Genomic DNA, 23,007 nt, shown 5'->3' with positions numbered 1-23,007 from the left:
CACAAAAAATACATATTTACATATTATTATGTGTATTTACATATGTATGTATATGTAGTCATTATATTTAAACAATAGATTATTAAAGTATATCATAAACATACATAATGTATTTTCTCTGTAACATTATCCAATACATATTAAATATTAAATACACATTGAATACTAAAGAATATTCAAGGAATACATGAAGATATGAGACCGGACTTCAAATTTTTCTGAAAGGTAAAAAGCAGACAGGATAGAAATGGAAACACATCCGCATAAAAAGCATTTCGCTACGCAGTAAATGTTTTTCAAAAAAACAACAAATATAACTAGGAAGCTTAAAACACTCCAGGAAATTTAACATCTTCACTTTTTCTCACTGCATTGTGATTCAATAACTAGAAAATCAAAAGCAAGTCGAAAATTATAGGATGAAAATGTAATCAGAAGTCTGTTTAGAACTCATAGAATGGATCTGCTATTCAGATAATTTATGAAAGATCTGTTAAGAAAGATGGTAAGACTCCATAACATAATTAAAACACATACATGAATTGTGTAGGGCTCAGAGAAACTTCTTCCATTAGTGGACACTGTGTTTTTAAGCCTATATCATAAAGGAAGCATGAAATGAGTGTGTTTTTCTCTAAATAGATTTTTTATCCTTTCATCACCACCACTTATGTATTCAGGTATGTTAAGATTGGGAAGGTGAGGTTGGCAGAGTAATGGTAATTAACCTGAAGTATAGCCTTTGTTACATTGCACAAAATGCTTTCACCTACAAAATCTAATTTGTTACAACCGCTCCTTGAGGCACCTACGTACAATCACATCCATTTCACAGTAAGCTGAGGCTTAAAGAAAATAACAGACTTGCCCAAGGTCAATCAGCTGGGGCATGGTGAACTAGAAGCTGCAGCCATGATGCTAAGGAAAGGTATTTTGTTTGATGTTAGAGTAGATGTTAATTCTGAGAAAGCTTAAAGGACACCCTCCACTCCTCCCACCTGCTCTGCAAAAGAATATCCTTGGTCTACATCATTCTAATCTCCCACAGCTTTGGGTTGAATTAATGACAGCAATTCCTCACTGCTCATAATATCCCTGTTCTTTCATTATAACATGATGGCATCATCCCAGGCTAGTTTCCTGCTTCTAAGCTTAGGGGTGTGACTTGCTTTGGCCAATATGACATCAGCAGAGCTGACACTAGCAGTCTTAAAAAATGCTGTGTCTTCAGATTGGCCTACTTTGATGCTTATTGTTGCAAAGAGAAAGACATACCTTGGGTTGTCTTGCTTATTTCAGGATGAGGAAAAAAATATATGGGGCAGCACTGTCCCAGCCAAGGTGCCCAGCCAAGCCCAGGATAGAGCAGAGCCTCCAGCTGACTGCAAACACCTGAGCAAACACAGATGAAACCAGCAGGACCATGACATGCAATATGGACCCCAAATTTCATGTTTGAAGCACTCTAGCTCAGAACAAATCAGAACTCCAGAAATACTTAAGAAATAAAATCTTATTGTTGTTTTCTACTGAGAGTTTGCTGTTGTGTGTTATGTAAAATAAATTAACTTGTAAACAATACAGAAACTTGACAATATGATTTAGTTATGAATTCCTTCTCTTTGCTTGAGTTTTATTTTAACCAATTTTTTTATCTCTCCAATTTTTAAGCTACCAGAAGCTCCTCAAGGACAAGGATACAATTGTCTCATTATAAAAATTCACTCTTAAACATTGAGAAATTAGAGCATGATCTCAAAAAAACTACCAAACAGAATCAAAAGGAGCAGAGTTATTTACTAACTCTTCAGATAAGAGGGTACACAGATGGGAAGGGGGATAGACCGTGCTTTTTTAAAAATTGTAATCTCATTGAGATAAGATAGTACAACATACTAAAGAACAAATTCTAAGTTATACATTCAATAGATGTTCAATAAAATCTCAGACACAATCTATGAAAAGGGAAATTTGAAAACAACCAATATGCCCATTATTAGGAAAATGATGTTATGTCATGATACATTAACATGATGAAATGTCATGTAACCATCAAAGGTCATATTTATGAGAGCTGAAAATATGTGTATAATACAATATTAAATAAAGGTAATGAAATTCAGAATGGTTTGTACTGTATGATTTTAACTTAGTAAACTGAACTGTCCACATGGAAGAAAACACGCAACATCACAAAATGCAGTGAGCTTGGGTGGTGCATGATATTGGATATGCATTATTTTATATATTAATATTTTCAATGTTAAAATATTTAATAGAACTATTTTTAAGCAATTTTAAATGATACTTTAGAAAGAGGAGAGATTAGTGATGTCAGTTAGAAAATATAGCTAAAGGGGCGCCTGGGTAGCGCAGTCGTTAGGGTCTGCCTTCAGCTCAGGGCGTGATCCTGGTGTTCCAGGATCGAGACCCATATCAGGCTCCTCCGCTGGGTTAGCCTGCTTCTTCCTCTCCCACTCCCCCTGCTGATGTTCCCTCTCTCGCTGACTGTCTATCTCTGTCAAATAAATAAATAAAAAATCTTAAAAAAAAAAAAGAAAAAAGAAAATATAGCTAAAGTTTCACGGTGACAATAGCTAACAAGAGTTGAAGCTTATTGACTATTGAACCTTTATTGACATGCTTATTTGACTGCTGAGAAAATGTCAAATAAGCAAAAATCCTACAGCAGGAGAGGAGTAGAATTATGGCCTTCACAGCAGGGAACTGAGCTGGTGGGTGAGTTCTGCACTGGGTTCTCAACATCTGGAGCAAAGAAATGCCCAAAGCCTTCAAAGGATTGTGAAGTGAATTCGTAAGATTCTGATGGACAAACAGTAAAAGCCAAGAAGATACTGCAAATGATAATGAAATCAACAGCATAGATCCCAAGGGAATGATAGGATAAAAGCAGTGTCTGGAGAATGTCATGAACCCTCACTTGTCTAAAATAAAATCCCTTATTTTAGAATATACACACTTCCAGAACAAATAGCTCCCATGATTTGTAATTTTTTTAAAAATATTGGACACTTCACACAACAATATATTTATTACTTTTGTCTCTTTAGTAATTCATTTGAGCGGTCAGTATTAAGTAAGATATGTTCAACAAAATAATAATTTAGCTTTAAGAAATTGGTCTCTGTGGGAGATTATCATTTGCTATTCTTATTTAGATAAGAGAAAAAATGAAATGAAACATTCATGTCCTTGGAGGTTTGGGGAGAATACATGTTGAAATATGTTAATAGATATCATGATATTCACCGATAATGCTTTTTTTAAAAAGAATATTTCAATACTTCTCTTGAAAATGCATGCAAAGCAAAGACACAATTTGACTTGGGAGCAAATGTCTTATAATAAGTATAAATTCACATCCATACACATTATAAAACTGGAGATTAAATAATTTTAATGAGTAGTTTTGAAATTTGATAAATGATAATAAATATATAACTTCCTATTAGTGCTTTTTGGTTGTATTCCAATCTCAAAACTATATCACCATCATGAGAAATATGTGATCAAAGTTACTAAATAAGAAAAATATTCAGTTGGAGAATCCCAGAAATTTCCCTTCTTTTTTCTGCCTCTTTCTTGACCTTATAGGAGCATTCCATAAGGAAATGGAAAATAGGAGGACTACAAATGTTATTCCCCTGTGTAGGGAATTCTAAATAGTAGAAAAAAGACTATGGGATGGAAGAGAGGGGCATCCTGTTCAACATTCAAACCACAGCATCATAAATGTCCCAAACCGACTGCTTTTTTTTTCTCTTTTTTGCACTTCCCCTTCCACTTCGCTACTCCTCCTTCACTTTTCCCAGAGTTCTAACTAAAATATTTTGACCTCCTCTTCTTCCCCTTAACAAAATGCAATTTCCAACTTCATTATTTCAAAAGCATTAATAATTTTTTACACACATTTAAACATGAAGTTGAAAGCTGTGTGATATCAATTGTATTTGTTCAAATGAAGTGCCTATTATGTCTAAACTCTCTGTGTGTAAAGTCCTTACTGTCTTAAACGTAGAACGATGAATTACTTTCGGAAGCTTAAAAACTGTCCAAATTTGCTGAGCAGTCATGAATCGAATTAAGCTTAAAAAAATCATCTATTATTGAATGCATGGAAACTATTTTAAGAAAGGACTTTTGAGCTGTTGAAATGCCCAGTTTTAATCTCCCTCACATCCAATGATGCAGACATATATTTCTAATTATATATAGTTCTTCTTCTTTTAATGTTGTATTCACACGCAATGAAAGACACAAATCTTTTTTTTTTTAAGATTTTATTTATTTATTCAACAGAGATAGAGACAGCCAGCGAGAGAGGGAACACAAGCAGGGGGAGTGGGAGAGGAAGAAGCCGGCTCATAGCGGAGGAGCCTGATGTGGGGCTCGATCCCATAACGCCGGGATCACGCCCTGAGCCGAAGGCAGACACTTAACCGCTGTGCCACCCAGGCGCCCCGAAAGACACAAATCTTAAGGGAACATTTGCTGAGATCTAATAAATGCTTTCTTCTGTGTAATCCAAATCTGTGTCAAGATCTAGAATACTTTCAACACCCCAGAAAGTTTCTTCATGTGAAGGAGTCAATCCCTTCTCGCATCCTCCGCAGAGGCAAATGACGTTCTGACATTTTCCAACAGTGGAATTAGGTCTGTGCTAAAACATCCTATAAGTAGCATCATGCAGTTTGTGTTCTTTTTGTAAAGTTCTTTGTAAAGATTTTAGATTGATCCATATCTTTCTGTGAATCCACAGGTTGTCTCTTTCCATTCATGAATAGCATTCCATTATACGGATATATTACAGTTTATCCGTTGTCCTAATTCTGGATTCCTGAGCTATTTCCAGTATTTGGTTATTTTACATCTATGTAAAAATCATCTTATCAACACATCTTCATTTCAATTGTGATTGTGATTCAACTGATCTAGGAGTGTAATTGCTGGATCAGAGGTAAGTGTACGCTTGGTTTTATAAGAAGTTTCCAGAATTTTTCCAAATGGTTATACAATTTTTCATTCCTTCTAATAATTGGATGCTTCACATACCCTCCAACAGTTGGTGTTGTGAGTCTTTTCTTATGTAGCCGTTAGGGTGAGTGTGAAGTGTTATCTCATTGAATTTTTACTTTGCATTTCCCAGATGAATGATGATGTTTAACACATTTTCATGTGCATGTTTGCCACTTATATATTTCTTTTTGTTAAATGTGTGTTCAAGTTTTTCCCCCATTTTTCACTGAGTTCTTTTCATTTTTTGTTATTGAATTATATGTGTTCTTTATGTGTGCTCGATACCATTTTATTGTCAGATAGATGTTTTGCAAATATTTTCTTCCACTCTGTCACTTGCTTTTTCATCTTCTTAAATTTGTATTTCCTAATATATGCAATTTTAATCATTTCGAAAAATATATATATTAGCTTTTTCTTTTATTGTTTTTTCTTTTTCTGACCTAAGAAATCTTCGCTTACACCTGAGTCATTAATATAGTCTGCAATATTTTCCTTTAAAAGGTTTATTTTTTATTAAAACATGTAACATAAGTCCTTTTTATTAATTTTTTCATAAGTCGTTTAATATTGTTCCTTTATTTCAAGATTACTTTGGTTACTCTAAGTCATTTGCATCTTCATATAAATTTTAAACCGGCTTGTAATTCCTGTTTTGTTTTGTTTTTTTAAAGCCTGCACATATTTTCATAAGAATTTAAAATGATCCACAGGTCAATTTGGAGAGAATTACCCTTTTAACAGTAATAGATGTTCCAATTATTAAACACAAACTATCTTTCTACTTATTTAGGACTTCTTTAATTTATCTTGGCAACATTTGATAGTTTCAAGTATAAAGAACTTACATACAATTTTTTAAATTAGTGCTAGGGATTTACTTTTGATAGCATCATAAATAGGATTTTTACATATCATATGCCAATTATTTTGTTAGACTACACGGATGCAATGGATTTTCTGTGATAAACTTGTGTATTGCAACTTTGTTAAATCCATTATTATTTCTAGTTTTTGTTTGTTTCTTTTTTTAAGGGGGGGGAGAGACAGAGGGAGAGGGAGAGAGAATCTCAAGCAGACTCCACACTGAGCACAGAGCCTGACATGCAGCTGGTTCCCATGACCTTGAGATCATGAACTGAGCCAACCGACTGAGCCACACAGGCGCCCCTCTAGTTTTTGTTTCTAAGGTCATTAGTATCTTCTTTATAAACAATGATACAATTTGCACACTGCAATGGCTAGAACCTTCAATTTAATATTGAATGGATGTGATATGAGTGGGCATTCTTGTGTTATTCCCAATCTCAGGAGAAAATCTTTAAGTTCATCAGCAAATTTGATATTAGCTACAAGTTTATAGGTAGAATATTGAAGACAATCTCTTTGATTCCTATTTTGGTAATTTGTGTCCTCCCCCTGTTTTTGTTTAGACAATCTAGTTCAGGATTTATTCATTTTGTTGAACTTTTCAGAGAACCAGATTTTGCCAGTGTTAATTTTTTCTGTTGTGTGCTTTTTTCCTAGTTCATTTATTTCTGTCTTTATGCTTATTACTTCCTCTATTACCAATTTTGGTAATTGTTTCTTAAATACATTTACCCATTTAAATTATGTGGTCAAATTTGTTGGAAGAAAGTAACTCATGACATTCTCTTATATTAAAAAACAAAATTCAACTGAATAAATTTTAAAGAGTTTGTTGGTTTTTTCAACAATTCATGAATCAGGCATTATATAATTTAGCAGACAGAAAGGAGCTCCAAGAAGCGGTATGAAATGAAAGACTTTCATAGGCAGAGGGGGCAAGAAAAAGAAAGTTATACCAGGGAAAAAATAGGTTGGTTATGCAAGGTTTCTTTCCTTTAGGGATGGCAGTGGTCTATCAGGCAGATTACCTAACTAGTGCTGTTCAAGCTATTCCTGACTAACTAGCTTAAAATTCCATTTCTGAAACAACCAAAACTGTAATTAAGTCCCAGTTCGGTGACATGGGGCTTAACATAAGTGATTCCATTTTGGTCCTGTTGTCTTATTTTTAATAGTTATTAAAACTCTTCTTCGATATTTGTATAATGTGTAATCAGATGCAAATCCTCCAGAGTACCCAGTCTGTAAATTTATCATAAGAATACTAATTTTTATCTCTAAATATTAATTTCTAAATATAATTATTTATTTCCTTTTCTCTTTAAATATTAATATTAATCTCTAAACATTAATACAGAATACCTTAACATTTATGTATACAATTAAACACCTCTCATAAAGTGTAGTGAAAAGTCACAAAGAAATTGTTCTTGTTTTACTTAGAGGAACATCTCAACTAATCTTTTTCTCTGAATTTTGTTTCTCATACAGAAAGGAGATGTAGTGAAAACTGAAAATCTACAAATTTTGATAGGAAGTGACATTTCGGATAAAGGACTTGAACATATCAGCAAGTTGGGTTTTTTTCTCAAAACTTAAGTACAAGAAAATCTTCTGTCCTCATCTCCATTACTAATTAATCCCTCATGCTTACATGTACATCTATTTATTCAGAAAAGCCTTGTTATCAAACCCAGTAAAATGATCAAATTTAAAAATCAATTGAAGAGCATAAAATTAAAGATTTTTATTAGCTGGGTTATATTAAATTAAAAATGTGGAAGAAACATACTAGCTTTGACCTTAGCAATGTAATCAGTCATCAGCCTTCCTCCATGTTTCCACCAAGATCCACCTTGTTTCTTTAAGTCACTTCCCAAATTTTCTTTTCTTGATGAAAGGAAACATCTGCTCCCCATACTCCTTGTTCTCTAGCTGTGCATAAAACAAAAGAATATCCATTAAGTTTATAAAAAAGGAGCCTAATTGTACATTTTTGCTAAAGTCCGGTTCTAAGAAAAAACCTAACACTAAAGATGAATGTACATGCTTTTTCTAGTTGACATATGAAAATATTATAGCCCATAATTTTTCCTTGTTTGCATTAGATGTCAAAAATCTCAGACCCAAACTCACTGCCTAAATGCTTTGAGATGCGTTTTGATTATTTCAAATGATGGCTGTCCTATTTTGGCTTGGAACGTCTTCTTTCACACTATGTTTTGATTTCCAAGCCATTTATGATGTTTTTAACAAGTGGCATGGCATAGATCTCTGGGGGGGGGGAATAGGAAAGGCTTCTCTATTACGAATACAATCCCCCCCTTTTTTTCCTTTTATGTGTCATAGAAGCATACAGCAGTCCTTGGAAATGAAGTCTAGAGATAGTCATGGTGCTTTATTTCTTAAAGGTACCAATGTGATTGCCGACAAAAAGGTTTTGTAATGGGAAGTGATGAAATCTTTCTGAGTGAACAAAGAAAAGTCTGAAGGGAGCTTTTGAGCTAATGAAAGTGAGATATAATCAATTCTATTATTTACAGAGACTTGAGCTACTTTTCTCCCCATGACAGAGCCGGAAGGACTTGTTGTATGAAGACCCATTCAGTCTCTCAGCCAGAAAAACATGCTGAGACAAAACTTTTCGACAACTTCTTTAATACTATTCCTCCTTTTTCCTGTATCCACTTAACCACCCCACTGACAAAGTATTACTTTAGCACATTCTCCACAACCACACACACGGAGACGTTGACATTTTTATAGGATAGTTTCAAAAAAACAAAACTGTGGCTACCAAAGATATGTTTCCATAATTGTGGAGTATATTGTCATAAGTGGTGAGAATATTTTGGTGGTGTGTTTTTTGTTGTTTTGTGTGTGGTGGGTGATATTCATTCTCTTTTTAAAATCAGAAGAGAAAACAATGTGCTTACATGAACATAGTTTCCTCACAGTTTTCAGTTTTTGGCTGCCATTACCAAACAATTACCTACCATACCACCATATCTGCCGGGTTGCTATTACAAAATGTGGCCTGTTTCCATAGGCTGAAACCATTCTCATTTTTTTTAAAAAAATGCTATAGACCACAATCAAAAAATATGTAAGTCTATAAAGGCCTTTTCCAAATAAAGTCATCACAAAATCATTTCTGAGTCATGGAAGAATCACTGGAAATATGTTTTAACTTCCCACTAGGACCCCTCCGAATTAGCCAAAACTCACATTAGTTTTTGACCAGTTTATTTAAAAGTTGTTTCATGTTATTATTTAAATTGAAGTTTTATTAATATTGACATGTTACACGTTCTAAAATTTGGCATGGCTATTCATGTCTGGCCATGAGAATAATAAGAAACCCACCACAACAGAAACCAAGAGGCTCTTTTGCCTTCTAGGGCTTGTCTTGTGACACTTGGAAAGCTCGGTGGGCAGCATCATTCCTCTGTAGGATCGTGTGTACCTTTCCAGGTGGGCATTGCCTAAGGAAGCAGCCGAAGGAAGCCGCTCTACAGCTAATCGTGAGATTCCGGCCCTGAGAGAAAGGATGAACTTTGGCCACTTTCTGTCATTAATTTTTACAAAGTCACTTGTATTTTGATATGACAATTTCTTTGTTTTACATCTCTCTTTTTTTGTGTGGGTGCATGTGAGTGTTTCTGATGTTTTCATATCCTTTAATCTCAATTTCAAAAAATCCTACATGTCCTCAGAATGTTGGTTATAAACACGAAACACGGTGAAAACTCATCCAGAAATATACGAAAGCTAAGTTATTTAGAGACAAAGCTATTTTAGCGAGGTTGGTTTCAGTTGACATTAATAGAAAATTCAGTCAGAAAATGACATTTTAAAAGCAGGAGGACTTACTGGCTAATGTAACTGAAGTATCTAGTGCCAGATTTGATTTCAGGACTCTTTTTCCCCCCAGGACTCAAACAGTAGGACAAAGATTCTGTTTCTCTCTTCTCATTTCTTTGTTCTTTTCACATTGGTGCTTTTTTCAGCTAAATTCTCCCCCTCCTAATTCCAGTGTAGCATCAGCAGGGTCCTGGGGTGTCCGCATCCTTACTCATGTCTACAGAGAAGTTAAAAGAATCCTCTCTCATGGAACATGGTAAACATAACTGACCTAAACTAGCCATGTACCCTGTCTTGAATTCCCACTATGACACACAACTGCACTATGGCTCCAAAAACACCAATTTAGTTCTTCTTGCATAATCACTATCCTTTGGATTCCCAAATTCAAACAGACCTACAATGATCTTGAAAGATGTAAAACATGAAAGAGTCAAGATGTCCATTGACAGATGAATGTGTAAAGAAGACATGGTGTATAAATACAATGGAATATTACACAGCCATCAAAAAGAATGAACTCTTGCCATTTGCAATGACATGGATAGAACTAGAGGGTAAGAACTAGAGGGTATTACGCTAAGTGAAATAAGTCAATCAGAGAAAGTCAATTATCATATGATCTCACTGATATGCGTACTTTAAGAAACAAGGCAGAGGATCATAGGGAAAAAGAGGAAATATTGAAACAAGATGAGACCAGAAAGGGAGACAAACCATAAGAGACACTTAATCTCAGGAAACAAACTGAAGGTTTCTAGAGGGGAGAGGGTGGGAGGATGGGGTAGTTGGTTGTTGGACACTGGGGAAGGTATGTGTTGTGGTAAGTGCTGTGTCTTATGTAAGACTGATGAATCACAGACCTGTACTCCTGAAACAAATAATACATTGTATGTTAATAATAAAAAAAATGTAAAACATGAATGGAGATGTCATTAGATGCCCTTAGAAGAAAAACTGAGAACAGTTGATGGCAAGTCCAGTGTCAGTAGTTTTTCCTAGGATTTCCCAGGAGTGAGCTTGTGAACATGTTACTATATTAGTTTCTGAGTTCTACTCACCAAGGGGGAAGCCAATCCCCAAGGAAATGCAATTATGGGGAGATGAAATTGCTTATTGCAAGTCTGTATGTTGGATAGAATGGAACCCCATGATGGTTAATTTTATATGTCAACTTGGCTGGGCCATTATGCCCAGATATTTTGGTCAAATAATAGTCTGGATGTTTCTTTGCAGGTGCTTTATAGATGATATTAATATTTAAATCAGTAGACTTCGAGGAGAGTAGATTAATCGCCATAATGTGGGTGGGCCTCATCCAGTCAGTTGAGGGCCTTAGTAGACCAAAGACTGACCTCCTCCAAAGCAGAAGGAAGTCTGCAACAGAATTCCTTTAGTCTTCAAACTACAACTTTCCCTTGGGTCTCCAGCCTGCTGGACCATTCTGCAGATTTTTGAACTTGAACCTCCACCATCACATGAACCAATTCTATAAAATGAATCTCTCTGTAATAATCACATCCTGTCAGTTCTATTTCTCTACAGATCCCTAATAGAGAGCCATAATTCATAGTTATAAATGTGGACTTTGAATAATTTTACTAGAAGCGTGTGAACCTTTTCATAAAATCATATTAGGTAGATAGACAAACAAGCCCATATAAATAGATATGACTTTATTTATCCCCGTCACTTGCTGTGTTCTCATCAGCCATTCACAACTATTATGCAGTGGACACTGAATTGATAAAAAAGTACTTTAGTTTCTCTGTGAAATCATTAGTATTAAATACATCCACAGTTCAGTTGCTTACTTAGCTACGACTTCTTATTGAAAACATTTGCAGTTCCTATTCCCACAAGGAATAGGTTAAAGATCATGTCTAGGCTTCTATCAAGTCACTACTCCCTGTCCATTCATTTTCTCAACCTCTCCTTCCCATCGTGGAACAAGGAGACTACAGTGAGACTTCAAGAAAGGACATGTGCAAATATAAGTATTCAACTGTATCATATTTTACCTTCCATATTAAAATATCTGAGATTTCAACCCAGTAAGAACATTTTATTCTCTAATCATTTCTCTCCACTGTCATTCTTTATTGACGGTTGTACAAAGATCCTTTGGACAATTCAAGGATTGAAGAACTTTGGCTTAGCATCCTGGTATAATTTTTGTGTACTGCCTACTTCATGTCTCTGAATTTACTGTTGTTTTAAAATGTCTACTTTATACCCGACGAATAATTGTGTGTTCACATAATCAAAAGGCAGAAGATTTTACTTTTCCATGAAGGTTATTTCAGAGACATGGACATTTCCTTCCTATATGTCTTTATTAAATCTCACCTAGATATTTATTTCAGTATATTTGCCATCTTCCATTACAGGAACTACATTTATGACCAATGGTTAATTAACTAATTAAATTAAAAATACTTATTTAAAAATATAATAAAAATCAGAAAGGGTAAATTAATATGAAACACATTAGACTCTGAAAACTATGTTATTGACAGCAGTATTTTTTACAGAAACTGTGGACATCAGATCCTCTTTTAATCTTATCTCCAATTTTCCAGATCTGTCTCTATGCACCCCACAGTGCAAAGACACACTCCAAGAGAAATTCGAGGTCACAAGATAGCACATAAAATATAACAAATGCCATATGTGTTGGAGGCAGCTTCAATCTTGTCGTCATTTCCTGAAGCAGAATTCTCTGTACTTTGCCTAAAAAGTGCAGTAATTTGCTCAATTAATTATAGGGTAAAGTGTATCGGACAACTAATATGAGAGAGAAGGAAAGTCACTATATATAGATTTTTAATGCCGAGTGTGTACCAAGGTGGAGTATTCTGCTATACTGTTCCTTTCTGATCTAATTACAGATACATTACAGAGCCAAAGGACTATTTTATCTTTCTTTTCATATTAGAGTCTTTCTGGAAGGAGTAGGAATGGGACATTTACAGGAATGTTTTATAATACTGCATTAGTAGAACTTCTGTCGAAAGTAACAGAATCTCCACTTAGTTCAAAATAAGAAAGTAATTGGTTGGTTTTTGTAAGGGGCAAATCCAGAGGATGGAGCTAGCTTCAAATATGGCTGAGAACTGGCATTCAAACGGGACAAACAAGTATCTGTCTCTTTCTTTTTATCGGTTCTGCTTAATATGTGGTGACATCATTCTCAAGTAGGCTCTCTTCTCAAGATGGCAGAGGAAGCCCCAGCAGGTGTAGGCTTTTCCAGAACTCAACTATCACTTCCAGTAAAATTGTGTTTCCTCTCCACTTGCTTTCTCATAAAATCCCAAGTAAGATTTTGATTAGCATGTCTTTGTTTGTGTGAATACCACGTGGTAAGATCATTATATGGAATGAGAATCTCTCAGGCAAGAGGGAATGTGATATCAGAAGAATTCTAGGCAGGCAAAATTAACAGATGTCCTCTACAAATTCTCAGTCTACTTCCTTCAAAATCAGAGTACATGGTATGGAGGATTATTGCGATGGCAAGAGGTTCAGCTCTACAGAAAAGGAGAGACAAAGCTGCTGTGCCCAGGAGAATAATCACTCTTCTGAGGATACTTTCCCTATATTATGATAATATAAATTTATATTTTACACATTATAATTAAATAATTTAGTTTCTCTGTGAAATCATTAGTATTAAATACATCCACAGTTCAGTTGCTTACTTAGCTATGACTTCTTATTTAAAACATTTGCAGTTCCTATTCCCACTGGAATAGGTTAGAGATCATGTCCAGCCTTCTGTCATGTCCCTGCTCCCTGTCCCTTTAAATTTATTATTTAAATTTATAACCTTTGTTAACCTATCTCCCTCTCTAAACTGAAAGTTTCTTTTCAGTAAGGATTCTGAATATTCATCCTTGATGTTAGCCAAGTGAATGTTAACATTTCATATTGATTCCAAATTAAATATTTAAGACATATCAAAGTTTGTTACAACATGGCAGATATGGACAGAATCATATCACTCCAGAATTTTAAGCTCCAAATATTTCATGAAAAAATTATTCTATTACTGTTGTTATTGTTAACAATGGCAAGCTCTTAAATTTGATTTTCACTTTGTTGTCTTCCATGTGTTGTCTTTCACATACTTAATCTCTTTTGGGCTTTCAACAGTCTTCTGTATTTCACAGGGTCATGGTTAATATACCTACTTAAGGGGATATCATTATGTGTTAGAACTGATTCTATCTTCCCTAACTGTTTATATCTTCCATTTACTTAGCCAGATTTAATCCTACTACCTGTGCTGGATTCTTCTATATTACATGTAGGATGTGGCAACATGAGAGCCTAGGACATGTTAAAGTGAGGTAGGATCTGAAGCAGGGGGAAAGGTTCAGAAGAGAAAAAGTAGTGTGACGAAACCAAAATCTAACAGAGCTAACAAGAACAAAACAAACAATAGAACAAAAACAACGTAAAATAGAATTTCAGACAAAAGAAACTGTCTTATATACTATTATTATTATATATAATATAATACATAATGTTTTATATAATGCAATATTATATTAGCTGTATTACATTATAATTTAATTGGTTCCTGGTACTTGCTGTCCCTATGACCTTGGGCAAATTAGGATTGGAAACTCATTTTCAAGCTCTGTCACAATCTAGTATAGTGGGAACATCTCACATTGTTCTGATATAAAAATCCAAATGGCCACAAGCAGAAAGGGGATTAGAAAGAAGACAAATCAGATACCAGAGAGTCAGCCCACTACAGCAGACATGCCAATTACAGTTATCCTTAACAATGTATAGAATCCATTTGAGACTGACCAGCACTAAAGCCGCGAAGATCCTTGGTAAAAGCATTGTACTCATATCAATAGTGAAAAAACAAAAGGCAATTTCTTGCCTATGCAGAGAATATTCTTTAACAGTTACTAAAATTTAAATAATCACTAAAAATTAGTCTGAAGCAATAAGGTCCTATTCAACGAGAAACTAATCATCATGTCCAGACCACATAATATTCCCATTCTTGTGTGGCAAGACTTAGAATTAGTGACAACAGTCAGTAAGTAATTTGTAATGATAGACAATTAGCTCAAAACCTAATACTAAAATGTTACAAATCTTCATGTAAAGCAGGGATTCTTAACTTGAATACTTGTGTGGAATGCAGGGGAATAATAAAACTCAAAACTGACTGAAAATTGCATATGCATACCCTTAGGATACTTTTTCTCAAGAGAGAACTTACATCTCTCAAACAAACCCAAAGAAAGGTCATGAACCACTGACTGTCCTAGTAATGTGCCACTCACACAGTGCTTAAATACTAACCCATTGTTTTTAATTAGCTAGGTATATTTACTAATCTTATGGTGTGCCTGACACTAAAATATATTAATTTTAACATACATATTGAGTTCCTAAATTTTTTCGTCTCTAGATTAATGAGCTTTCATTAATCTGAGCTGAATTACATTCAAATATTTCTTGGACTACTCAAAAAATATCTTGCAGTAATATTCGTACTTTCTTTTTACTTGTACAAAAATTGGAAAATGCTCCCAACTCTACTCCTCATCATATTTAGAGGATGGAAGTTCAATGAAACCAATCTCTATGGTAATTCTGTCTGTTTCCTCCCACTGGAGCACAGTGCCAGGCTGGCTCACATCCAGCGGCCCTGTGTACCTGAGATAAAGCCTTCCCTCCCCACCACAGCCTGGAGACCTCTTTTTCCTATCTGAACTCAACAAACTGACAATCGATGCCTCTCGGTTGGCAATTAATCATTTCCTACTCTGCCCCTTGACATACTTGCTAGCAGCTGATTTAATACTAACTCGAATTAAACTAAGTTGGTGAGCATGTTACTATTTATGTTGGTCTAGTGTTCTGCTAATTAAAAATGTGAGCGAGCTTTTTCAAGAGCTGTTTGATGCTTTTTTCTCTAGAAAAATATGTTTATGGCATGAAATTTCCATTTAGTAAATGAGGCTTGAGTCTTTCACATTTGGAAAGAGCAGCTCTTCTTCAAAGGGGAAATTACACCCATACAGGATAAACGAAGAGACGATTGTTTACTTAAGAGAAAGCTATTTTTCTTTAGATTTAGCTTCAATCTCCTACTAGAAAATACAGAGAGCTGAAAATTAGGATGTGTGGTTTCAGGTCTTAGCTAGAATATTTCTTTCCTCTGAAATGTTGTTCCCTCACCTATAACATCAGTCCATACCCAATCTGCTCGCTCTGAAAGATTGTTATTTAGTAATCAATAGAAATATGCACAGTCTCACTTTGTAAACTAAGTCCTATCCAAATGTAAGATATGACATTATTATTTAATTTGATCTTAGACTACCTGCCTGTGGAATATATAGGAATCTGAATTATGCAACAAATGTTAGCGTCCAGAAATCAGGTGGGCCAGGACTCAGAGAAATGAGTATATACCCGGCAGTCATGAGTCACTCTGGTCCACATGCCTTAAACCTCAAGGTCTAAGGCAGAGGGAAGAACTGAGTGTTGAGTTCTCACAGCTACCACGTGGCAGAGCTGGCATCTCACTGGCAATCTCCTAGCAGAGTTCTATTTCGAACCCTTGTCTCTATTGCTGTAGTGCAGTCAGAATCCCTGTCCAGCTCCTTCAGCAAGTCTGCAGGGCCCATTTCTAAGCTGCTCATTAAAGCCTATCTTAACGAGCTTCCTACTGCTGTCGGTCTTTATAAATTTCAAAAGAACATAGAAGCCTACTAATATATATAGTGCCTTTCTTTTCCAATATGACAATTTTGTAAAAATTAACTTTACCATTTTAAAGCCCTGAAATAAATGCCCTGTTATAGTTGAGCCCCACTTTCCCAGGGGTACACACAAAAGCCTTCAATTAACCCTGGATAAACGGCACTGCCCTCAGTGACAGCACGTCAGTAGTTTGAGATAAGCCATGTTGGAAGTATTCACACCAAGAAAATGGACAAATGCCACAAATCAGTCCCCCACCCCCACACTTCTCTCACCCCCACCCAGAACCAGTTGTTAACCGGCTACCAGCACAGCACTAGAATCAGGCTAATGGAGACTCATATCTTAAAGTTAAGACCTTGAGTAAATTATTTAACATCTGTGAGACTCATGTCCTTCCTCTGGGAGATGGTGATAATAATAATACCTACCAAACAACTCTGTGAATTTAATGAGAACATTGTCATGGAAGTGTTCCTGCCAGTTGATGGTGCCTGCCCCTCCATTTCTTTTCCCAAGAAAAGGCACTGATTTTCACCTTGTCCAGCTTTTTCTAGATATAAGGATGAGACCTATAAACTCCAAGGACTTTCCATGGGGAGCTCGGACCTTGATGCTTGTGCCCGGAGCACCAGCCTCTCCCTGAGGTCCCAGGCTTCTAGCTCTGATTAAGAAAAACTCCAACAACCTGACGGTCATAAGGCAAGTTCTCTCAAGCTCACATCACATTTGAAAAAAAAAAAAGTGATTTGACTGATACTACTTTGCTTACATACAAAGTATTACAGAAAAATTAAAATGATACAGAAAAAGTATATCAATCGTTGATTTTTATTGGTGTTGTTATTAATACTAAATGCATGGACCTATTTTGCCACAAGGATTTTCTCATGAATTCTGGTTTAAAATCCCTGATCCTAGGTTAAAATCCCTGAAGCTTCAAAGCTTCGTTCTGTTTCGTCCCAGGGTCTCTAACACTGATGTTATGGGCTGATAAGAGCTGCTTCTGGGGCCACTAGCTCTGTGATATTTCGGAACAGGCTCCTCTAGAGGCTTCTTATCTCAACCAACAGCTATATAATGCTGCAAGCTGAGGCTCACCATTTGTTTAAAAGGTACTTTATAGAAGCCGTATTCAAATTCTCTGCTGCCTGTTCAGTCAGTTGAGATGTCTTCATGGAAGTAAGAGGAATGAGATTCATTAAATGCTCTGAGTGATTGTTCACCCATTTTAAGAGAAGAAAACAAATTAAAAATCTACTTCCCTCTTAGTAATCTAGTTTCTTTCCCCCCTTCTCTCCATGCAACAGCAGTCACTGAATCTTCTGTGCTACTGAGCTCCATTCACTCATTCCATTCATTAAACATGCTGCAGGATATTCACATTCCTAACTCCCAGTCACAGAATGTATGGCTTGCCTCCAAATATTTCATGGTGGGATTTGACTTTTAGAGCGCACACGCTGAAATACTCTGCTAAATCAGAAATCTATTTTCCATCTGCTCTTTGCGCTGTGAAATACCTAATAAAAAGCACAATCTTAACAAATTCTCTAGAGGAAAAAAAAATCACAAACACATTCCATAGCCACTCCATCATTCTTTTGTCTTATGCAGTTGATAAATTGTTTTAAAGATTTCCTAGAATCTGCAGGATTTCTTTGCCTCTTATAAAAAAGCTATGCATTTAGAATCAAGGATTTTTCTACCACAATGTAGGAATAATGGTCAATGATTGAATTTAATCTGGCATTGTCTGTGCTATGGTATCATAAAATAGCCTCATATTTCATCTTTGGGCTTTGAAAAGATAGATTCTAAAAAATATATATCCATAATATTTCCTGGTACTGTTTTAGTATTAAAAGGCAACTAACTGTTGTCACAATAAAATGAATGTTTATCTGTTTCTTTCAGAAAATCTGGGTTGAGTTTTTTAAAATGAGAGTGATTAGAGTTTCCAGAACTACAGACATTTCTTAGTTATTCACTGACAACTTACAATCCTTAACTCTTTAATAACTATTATATTTCTCAATATATTTTCATCTAAAGAAGGTACAAAACAGTGTTTCTGTAGAAACTGAGTTCTGAGTAGATACAATGAGTAAACAAAACAACCAACAACAGTCATAATAAGTCATGTAGGGCGGCCATGATCTTACCAGACTTTTCCAAGTGCCTCCTCTCATTCTCAAGGGTCCCCTCCAAATCTAGGTGTTCTCATTGATGGAAAATTTAATCACATCCTCTCCCAAATAACAGTAAGAATTCATTTTCTTAAACATTAAATCCTCATTGCTGTAAGTGACCTATTAATTATTAATTAATTAAGGAGCGACTGGCAAAAGCCATAACACGGGAGTTTTCACCTACATTTTTTCTAGCCCCAATTACCAATTTCTAGTTTGAATTCTTGTCACAAGTGGCCTTGTGCCAAGAGTACAAACTTATTCAGAGATCTTAATGCATGAAACCTGACTTAACAAAAAGAATATTGGTAGTTGTACAACCCATAAAATTACCAACCAAATCACACTCTCTCACATCATGGCGACATTAGAAGATATTTATTCACGTGTCACATTGTTACTTTCTAAAAGTGTGAGTGCATAACCACAGTTCTGGGTGAATATTTTAAAAATTCAGTCTACTTGTATAGATTGTCGACACACTGCTTTTTATTGCACACAGTATCAGCACACACACGTAGGGTTCCCCTGGTATTTGAAAAAAGGGACTTTTTTTTTAATAACAAATTCCTATCCTAGAAAAAGCATGCATTTTAAAATTTTAAAACTACTTTATACTATTACTTTTAAAATTCAGAAATAAAAAATATATGTGTTAATAGGATGACCAATGATAGAATTCTTTTTTTTTTTTAAAGATTTTATTTATTTATGTGACAGAGAGACAGCCAGCAAGAGAGGGAACACAGCAGGGGGAGTGGGAAAGGAAGAAGCAGGCTCATAGCGGAGGAGCCCGATGTGGGACTCGATCCCGGCACGCCGGGATCACGCCCTGAGCCGAAGGCAGACGCTTTAACAACTGTGCTACCCAGGCGCCCCACCAATGATAGAATTCTTGAAGCAATACACCTTTTAAGATTTTCTAGTTTCACAGAATAGAGAACCCAGAAATGGACCCTCAACTCTATGGTCGACTAATCTTCAACAAAGCAGGAAAGAATATCCAATGGGAAAACGAAAGTGCAAAATGTTCCTAAACAGGTGTAAAATGATACAGAAAAACGATGTTATCATAATCCTGAAGAACATCAACATTTTAATGAGAGGGGCAACATGCAAGATGCTGGAAAGAACCTAAAAAGAAAGTTTGGCAAAGGACAAGGAGAAAGCAGAAGTATAGACCCCAAGAAAGAACATATTCCAAGAAAAAGAGGATGCTTACCAGAAGTCACTGATGGCATCTTTGAGATTAATTTTTGTGAAATGGTGAGAACAGAAGCCTGAGCCAGCAGGAAGCCAGGAAATTTCCTGAGATGTTACTTGACATGAAAATATTCTTTATTTTTTTTTAATTTGAAAGAATTCCCCAAGCAAACAAGAATTAAACTTCATACAGACAATATCCAGAAAATCAGCTATTTCAATGAAATGGTGGAAAGTAGGATTACTCTAATGACTCTGATTCTAGATTTTTTTAAACACTCACTACTTTGAAGGTAATCAACATTGCCTATTTTAATTATCAAGACTACCTTGAAAGATGGGGGACATTATTTTCCACATTTTCCACATTTTGGTCATTGAAGAACCCAACATTTAGAGCAGTTGGCCATCTGACTACAAAGACCCACAATTTTTCTAGTTCTAAGGTGTTATGTGGGGTCATCATTTCATATAAACAAAAGGAAGGATGTGCTTTCCATTAAAAAGTCACTTCACTTACTCACCAAAGCAAATGCAATATCATTTGATATTTTATAGTTTATGTATTTACTTAGGACAGGAGAAGCTATTTCATTTAGAGAAAAACCCCATATATATATATATATATATATATATATATATATATATATATATATATATAAATGGATTCAGGCATTTTTCTCAGTACTGGTTTTCAAAATATTCATTTGAAGCTAAAGCTCAAAAGAAATTATTTTTCTTGCAAAAAATATACACACTGAATATCCTGTTTGCATAAAGTCTTTCAGAACCTCAGCTTTCTTATACAAATGTTTCGGAACGGAGGACAACCGCTTTGGCTGAACTACTTTGCTAACTAGTGTGGTTTACTCAGGCCCAATGTCATGGAACAACAAAATGGCTTTTGTTTGTTTTTAAATCCGTGAGGATTTGACTTTATTGAACCCGCAATGGATTAAATTTCAGCAGCATATATTTCTGCTTCCATAAGGGTCATTTTCTGAATGAACAACTGGGAAGCTAATTTGCTGAAGCCAGTGATGTGTTGCCGTGCTTTTCCTTGGCCTGCTCTGGTGACTGCTCATTTTCACCAACAGCTCTGAGGCTGATGTTTGATGAGCAAACATCAGATAGTAGCTCTAGGATAAACCTTACCAATAAAAGTGGATGGGAGAAGTAACATAGAACTTTGGAGTGTAGTAACAATTTTTTCATCGAAGCCCATTGCTACCTACCATTCCACTGATATTCAGAATCATGTCTAAGGATTTCTCAAGAGCGTGGTTCGCACCCATATGCATAGCGCTCCTATCTGCTATCATCTTCCCTTCACAGGTTAGAGTCCTTAGGGTTAGCAAGGTGAAATGAGCTGTGGATTTTAGGGAGTATCATTGAATTTGGTGTAATAAGATAATTTTGTCTGAGTAAAATAGACTAGAAATTCATTCCCACTAAATTGAAATGGAAGGTTTTTCTAAATAAGACAGTCTCCTCCCATTCTGTTTAGCCACAGGAAAATTGTTGGCTAAATATCTACAAGGTAGTATGGTAGGGAATTTATTTGTTTTATTTCCAAATGCAAATGTTCAGATCTTTATAACTATGAATTCTTCATTTTTATTCCAGCAAGGATCTCTTAATTATAGTTTTGAGTACTTATTCTGCTCTTTTGCTTTAGTTTTCTTTTCTAAGGACTCCTATTATCCATATGTTGTTATTTTCCCTTGATGTCTTTTATCTTTTCACTTAAAAAAAATTTAAGCTACTTATCTTTCATGTCTTTAATTTCTCTTAAGATATTATCTATTCAATTTATTTCCTCAAGTTTATTTTTGAATCCTGAAATATTTTCCTTGTATTTCTAATTCTTTCCTCAGCTTTGTCCTCTCATTTCTGAGCTTTCCAAATCTGATTATACTGTCCTTTTATGTATTGGGTCATTTTCTTATATTTCTTATTTTGTTTCAAAATAGTGGATTACAGTTTTGGTTTGTGGCTGATTTTTTCTGGCATGTTTTTTTTGTCTGGCACATTTTCTTAGACTTCTTTATTCTCTTTTCGAAGTAAATAAATTATATATTTGACATTGTCTATTTTTCAGGTAAAATTTGTCGTGAGCTATTGGGAGGAGGTAGTTGGGGTTGAAATTTAGAAGAGCTAATTTCCGAGAGGTCATCTGTTGTGACTTGTGTAGTGTTACAATGTGCACACACACACAGCAGCTTGTTTTCTGATATTTCCTGGCACAGTTGTTCACCATCAGCTTATCAGAACATCCTCTTTCCTTTGTCTCTATTATCTCTGTCTTGTGAAATTTTTCTTTCACTCCCAGCAGTTTCTCCTCATTGTAAGACCACCTGATGAATGGAATCCTGGATGGTCAGTTCAGACTTCGTAAGACCCTCACTGCTCCAATTCCTTTACAGCAAATGCGAACTCCTTGCTGCACCTAAAATAAGAGTGGGCAGAACCCTTTCAACTGCTGTTCACAGAGTGGCTTGGTGTGCTTTCCAGCGGGCATCTATTATTTTTTTGTGTTCTGCAGTTTTCCACTTCATTAGGCTCTCTACTGCTTTTCTTCTGCTTTTTCCCGCGCAGGCATTAACACCATGGAAGCCTGTAACTGTCCACAGTTTATCCTACCCACTTGTGCTTTTGCTTTTAGGGAGCTAACTCTTTGTTTAAATGTCTGTGAGGTTTATGTTTTGCTATGCAACTGGTCTTATCTGCTATTTTGAGAGAAAATTCCAAGAGACTGAAAAACTGCCACTCTTACTGTCTTCCTACATACTTCCAACATTAAATTTTAATATATGTGTGTATACATACTTTCTACCATCACAGCAAATCAGTCCCTATATTTCCTTCACAAACAATGCATAACCATTGTTGATAAATGTTTTGTATCCAGAAATATGTGAGAATTTTTTCCCTCAGTAAATTTCTAGTTTGACTGTATACAATTATTATAGCAAATCACATTTCCTCAGGAGTCTAAAGACACAGCCCCACTGTCTACCTAGATCTGGTGATAAGAAACCTGATGTCAATAGAATTCTAAATCAGTCTGTCAGATCTTTTTTTCCATTTTCTTCTA

This window comes from Ursus arctos, unplaced genomic scaffold (assembly GCF_023065955.2).
Source record: "Ursus arctos isolate Adak ecotype North America unplaced genomic scaffold, UrsArc2.0 scaffold_1, whole genome shotgun sequence".
Taxonomy (NCBI): domain Eukaryota; kingdom Metazoa; phylum Chordata; class Mammalia; order Carnivora; family Ursidae; genus Ursus; species Ursus arctos.
This window is presented reverse-complemented; position numbering follows the sequence as displayed.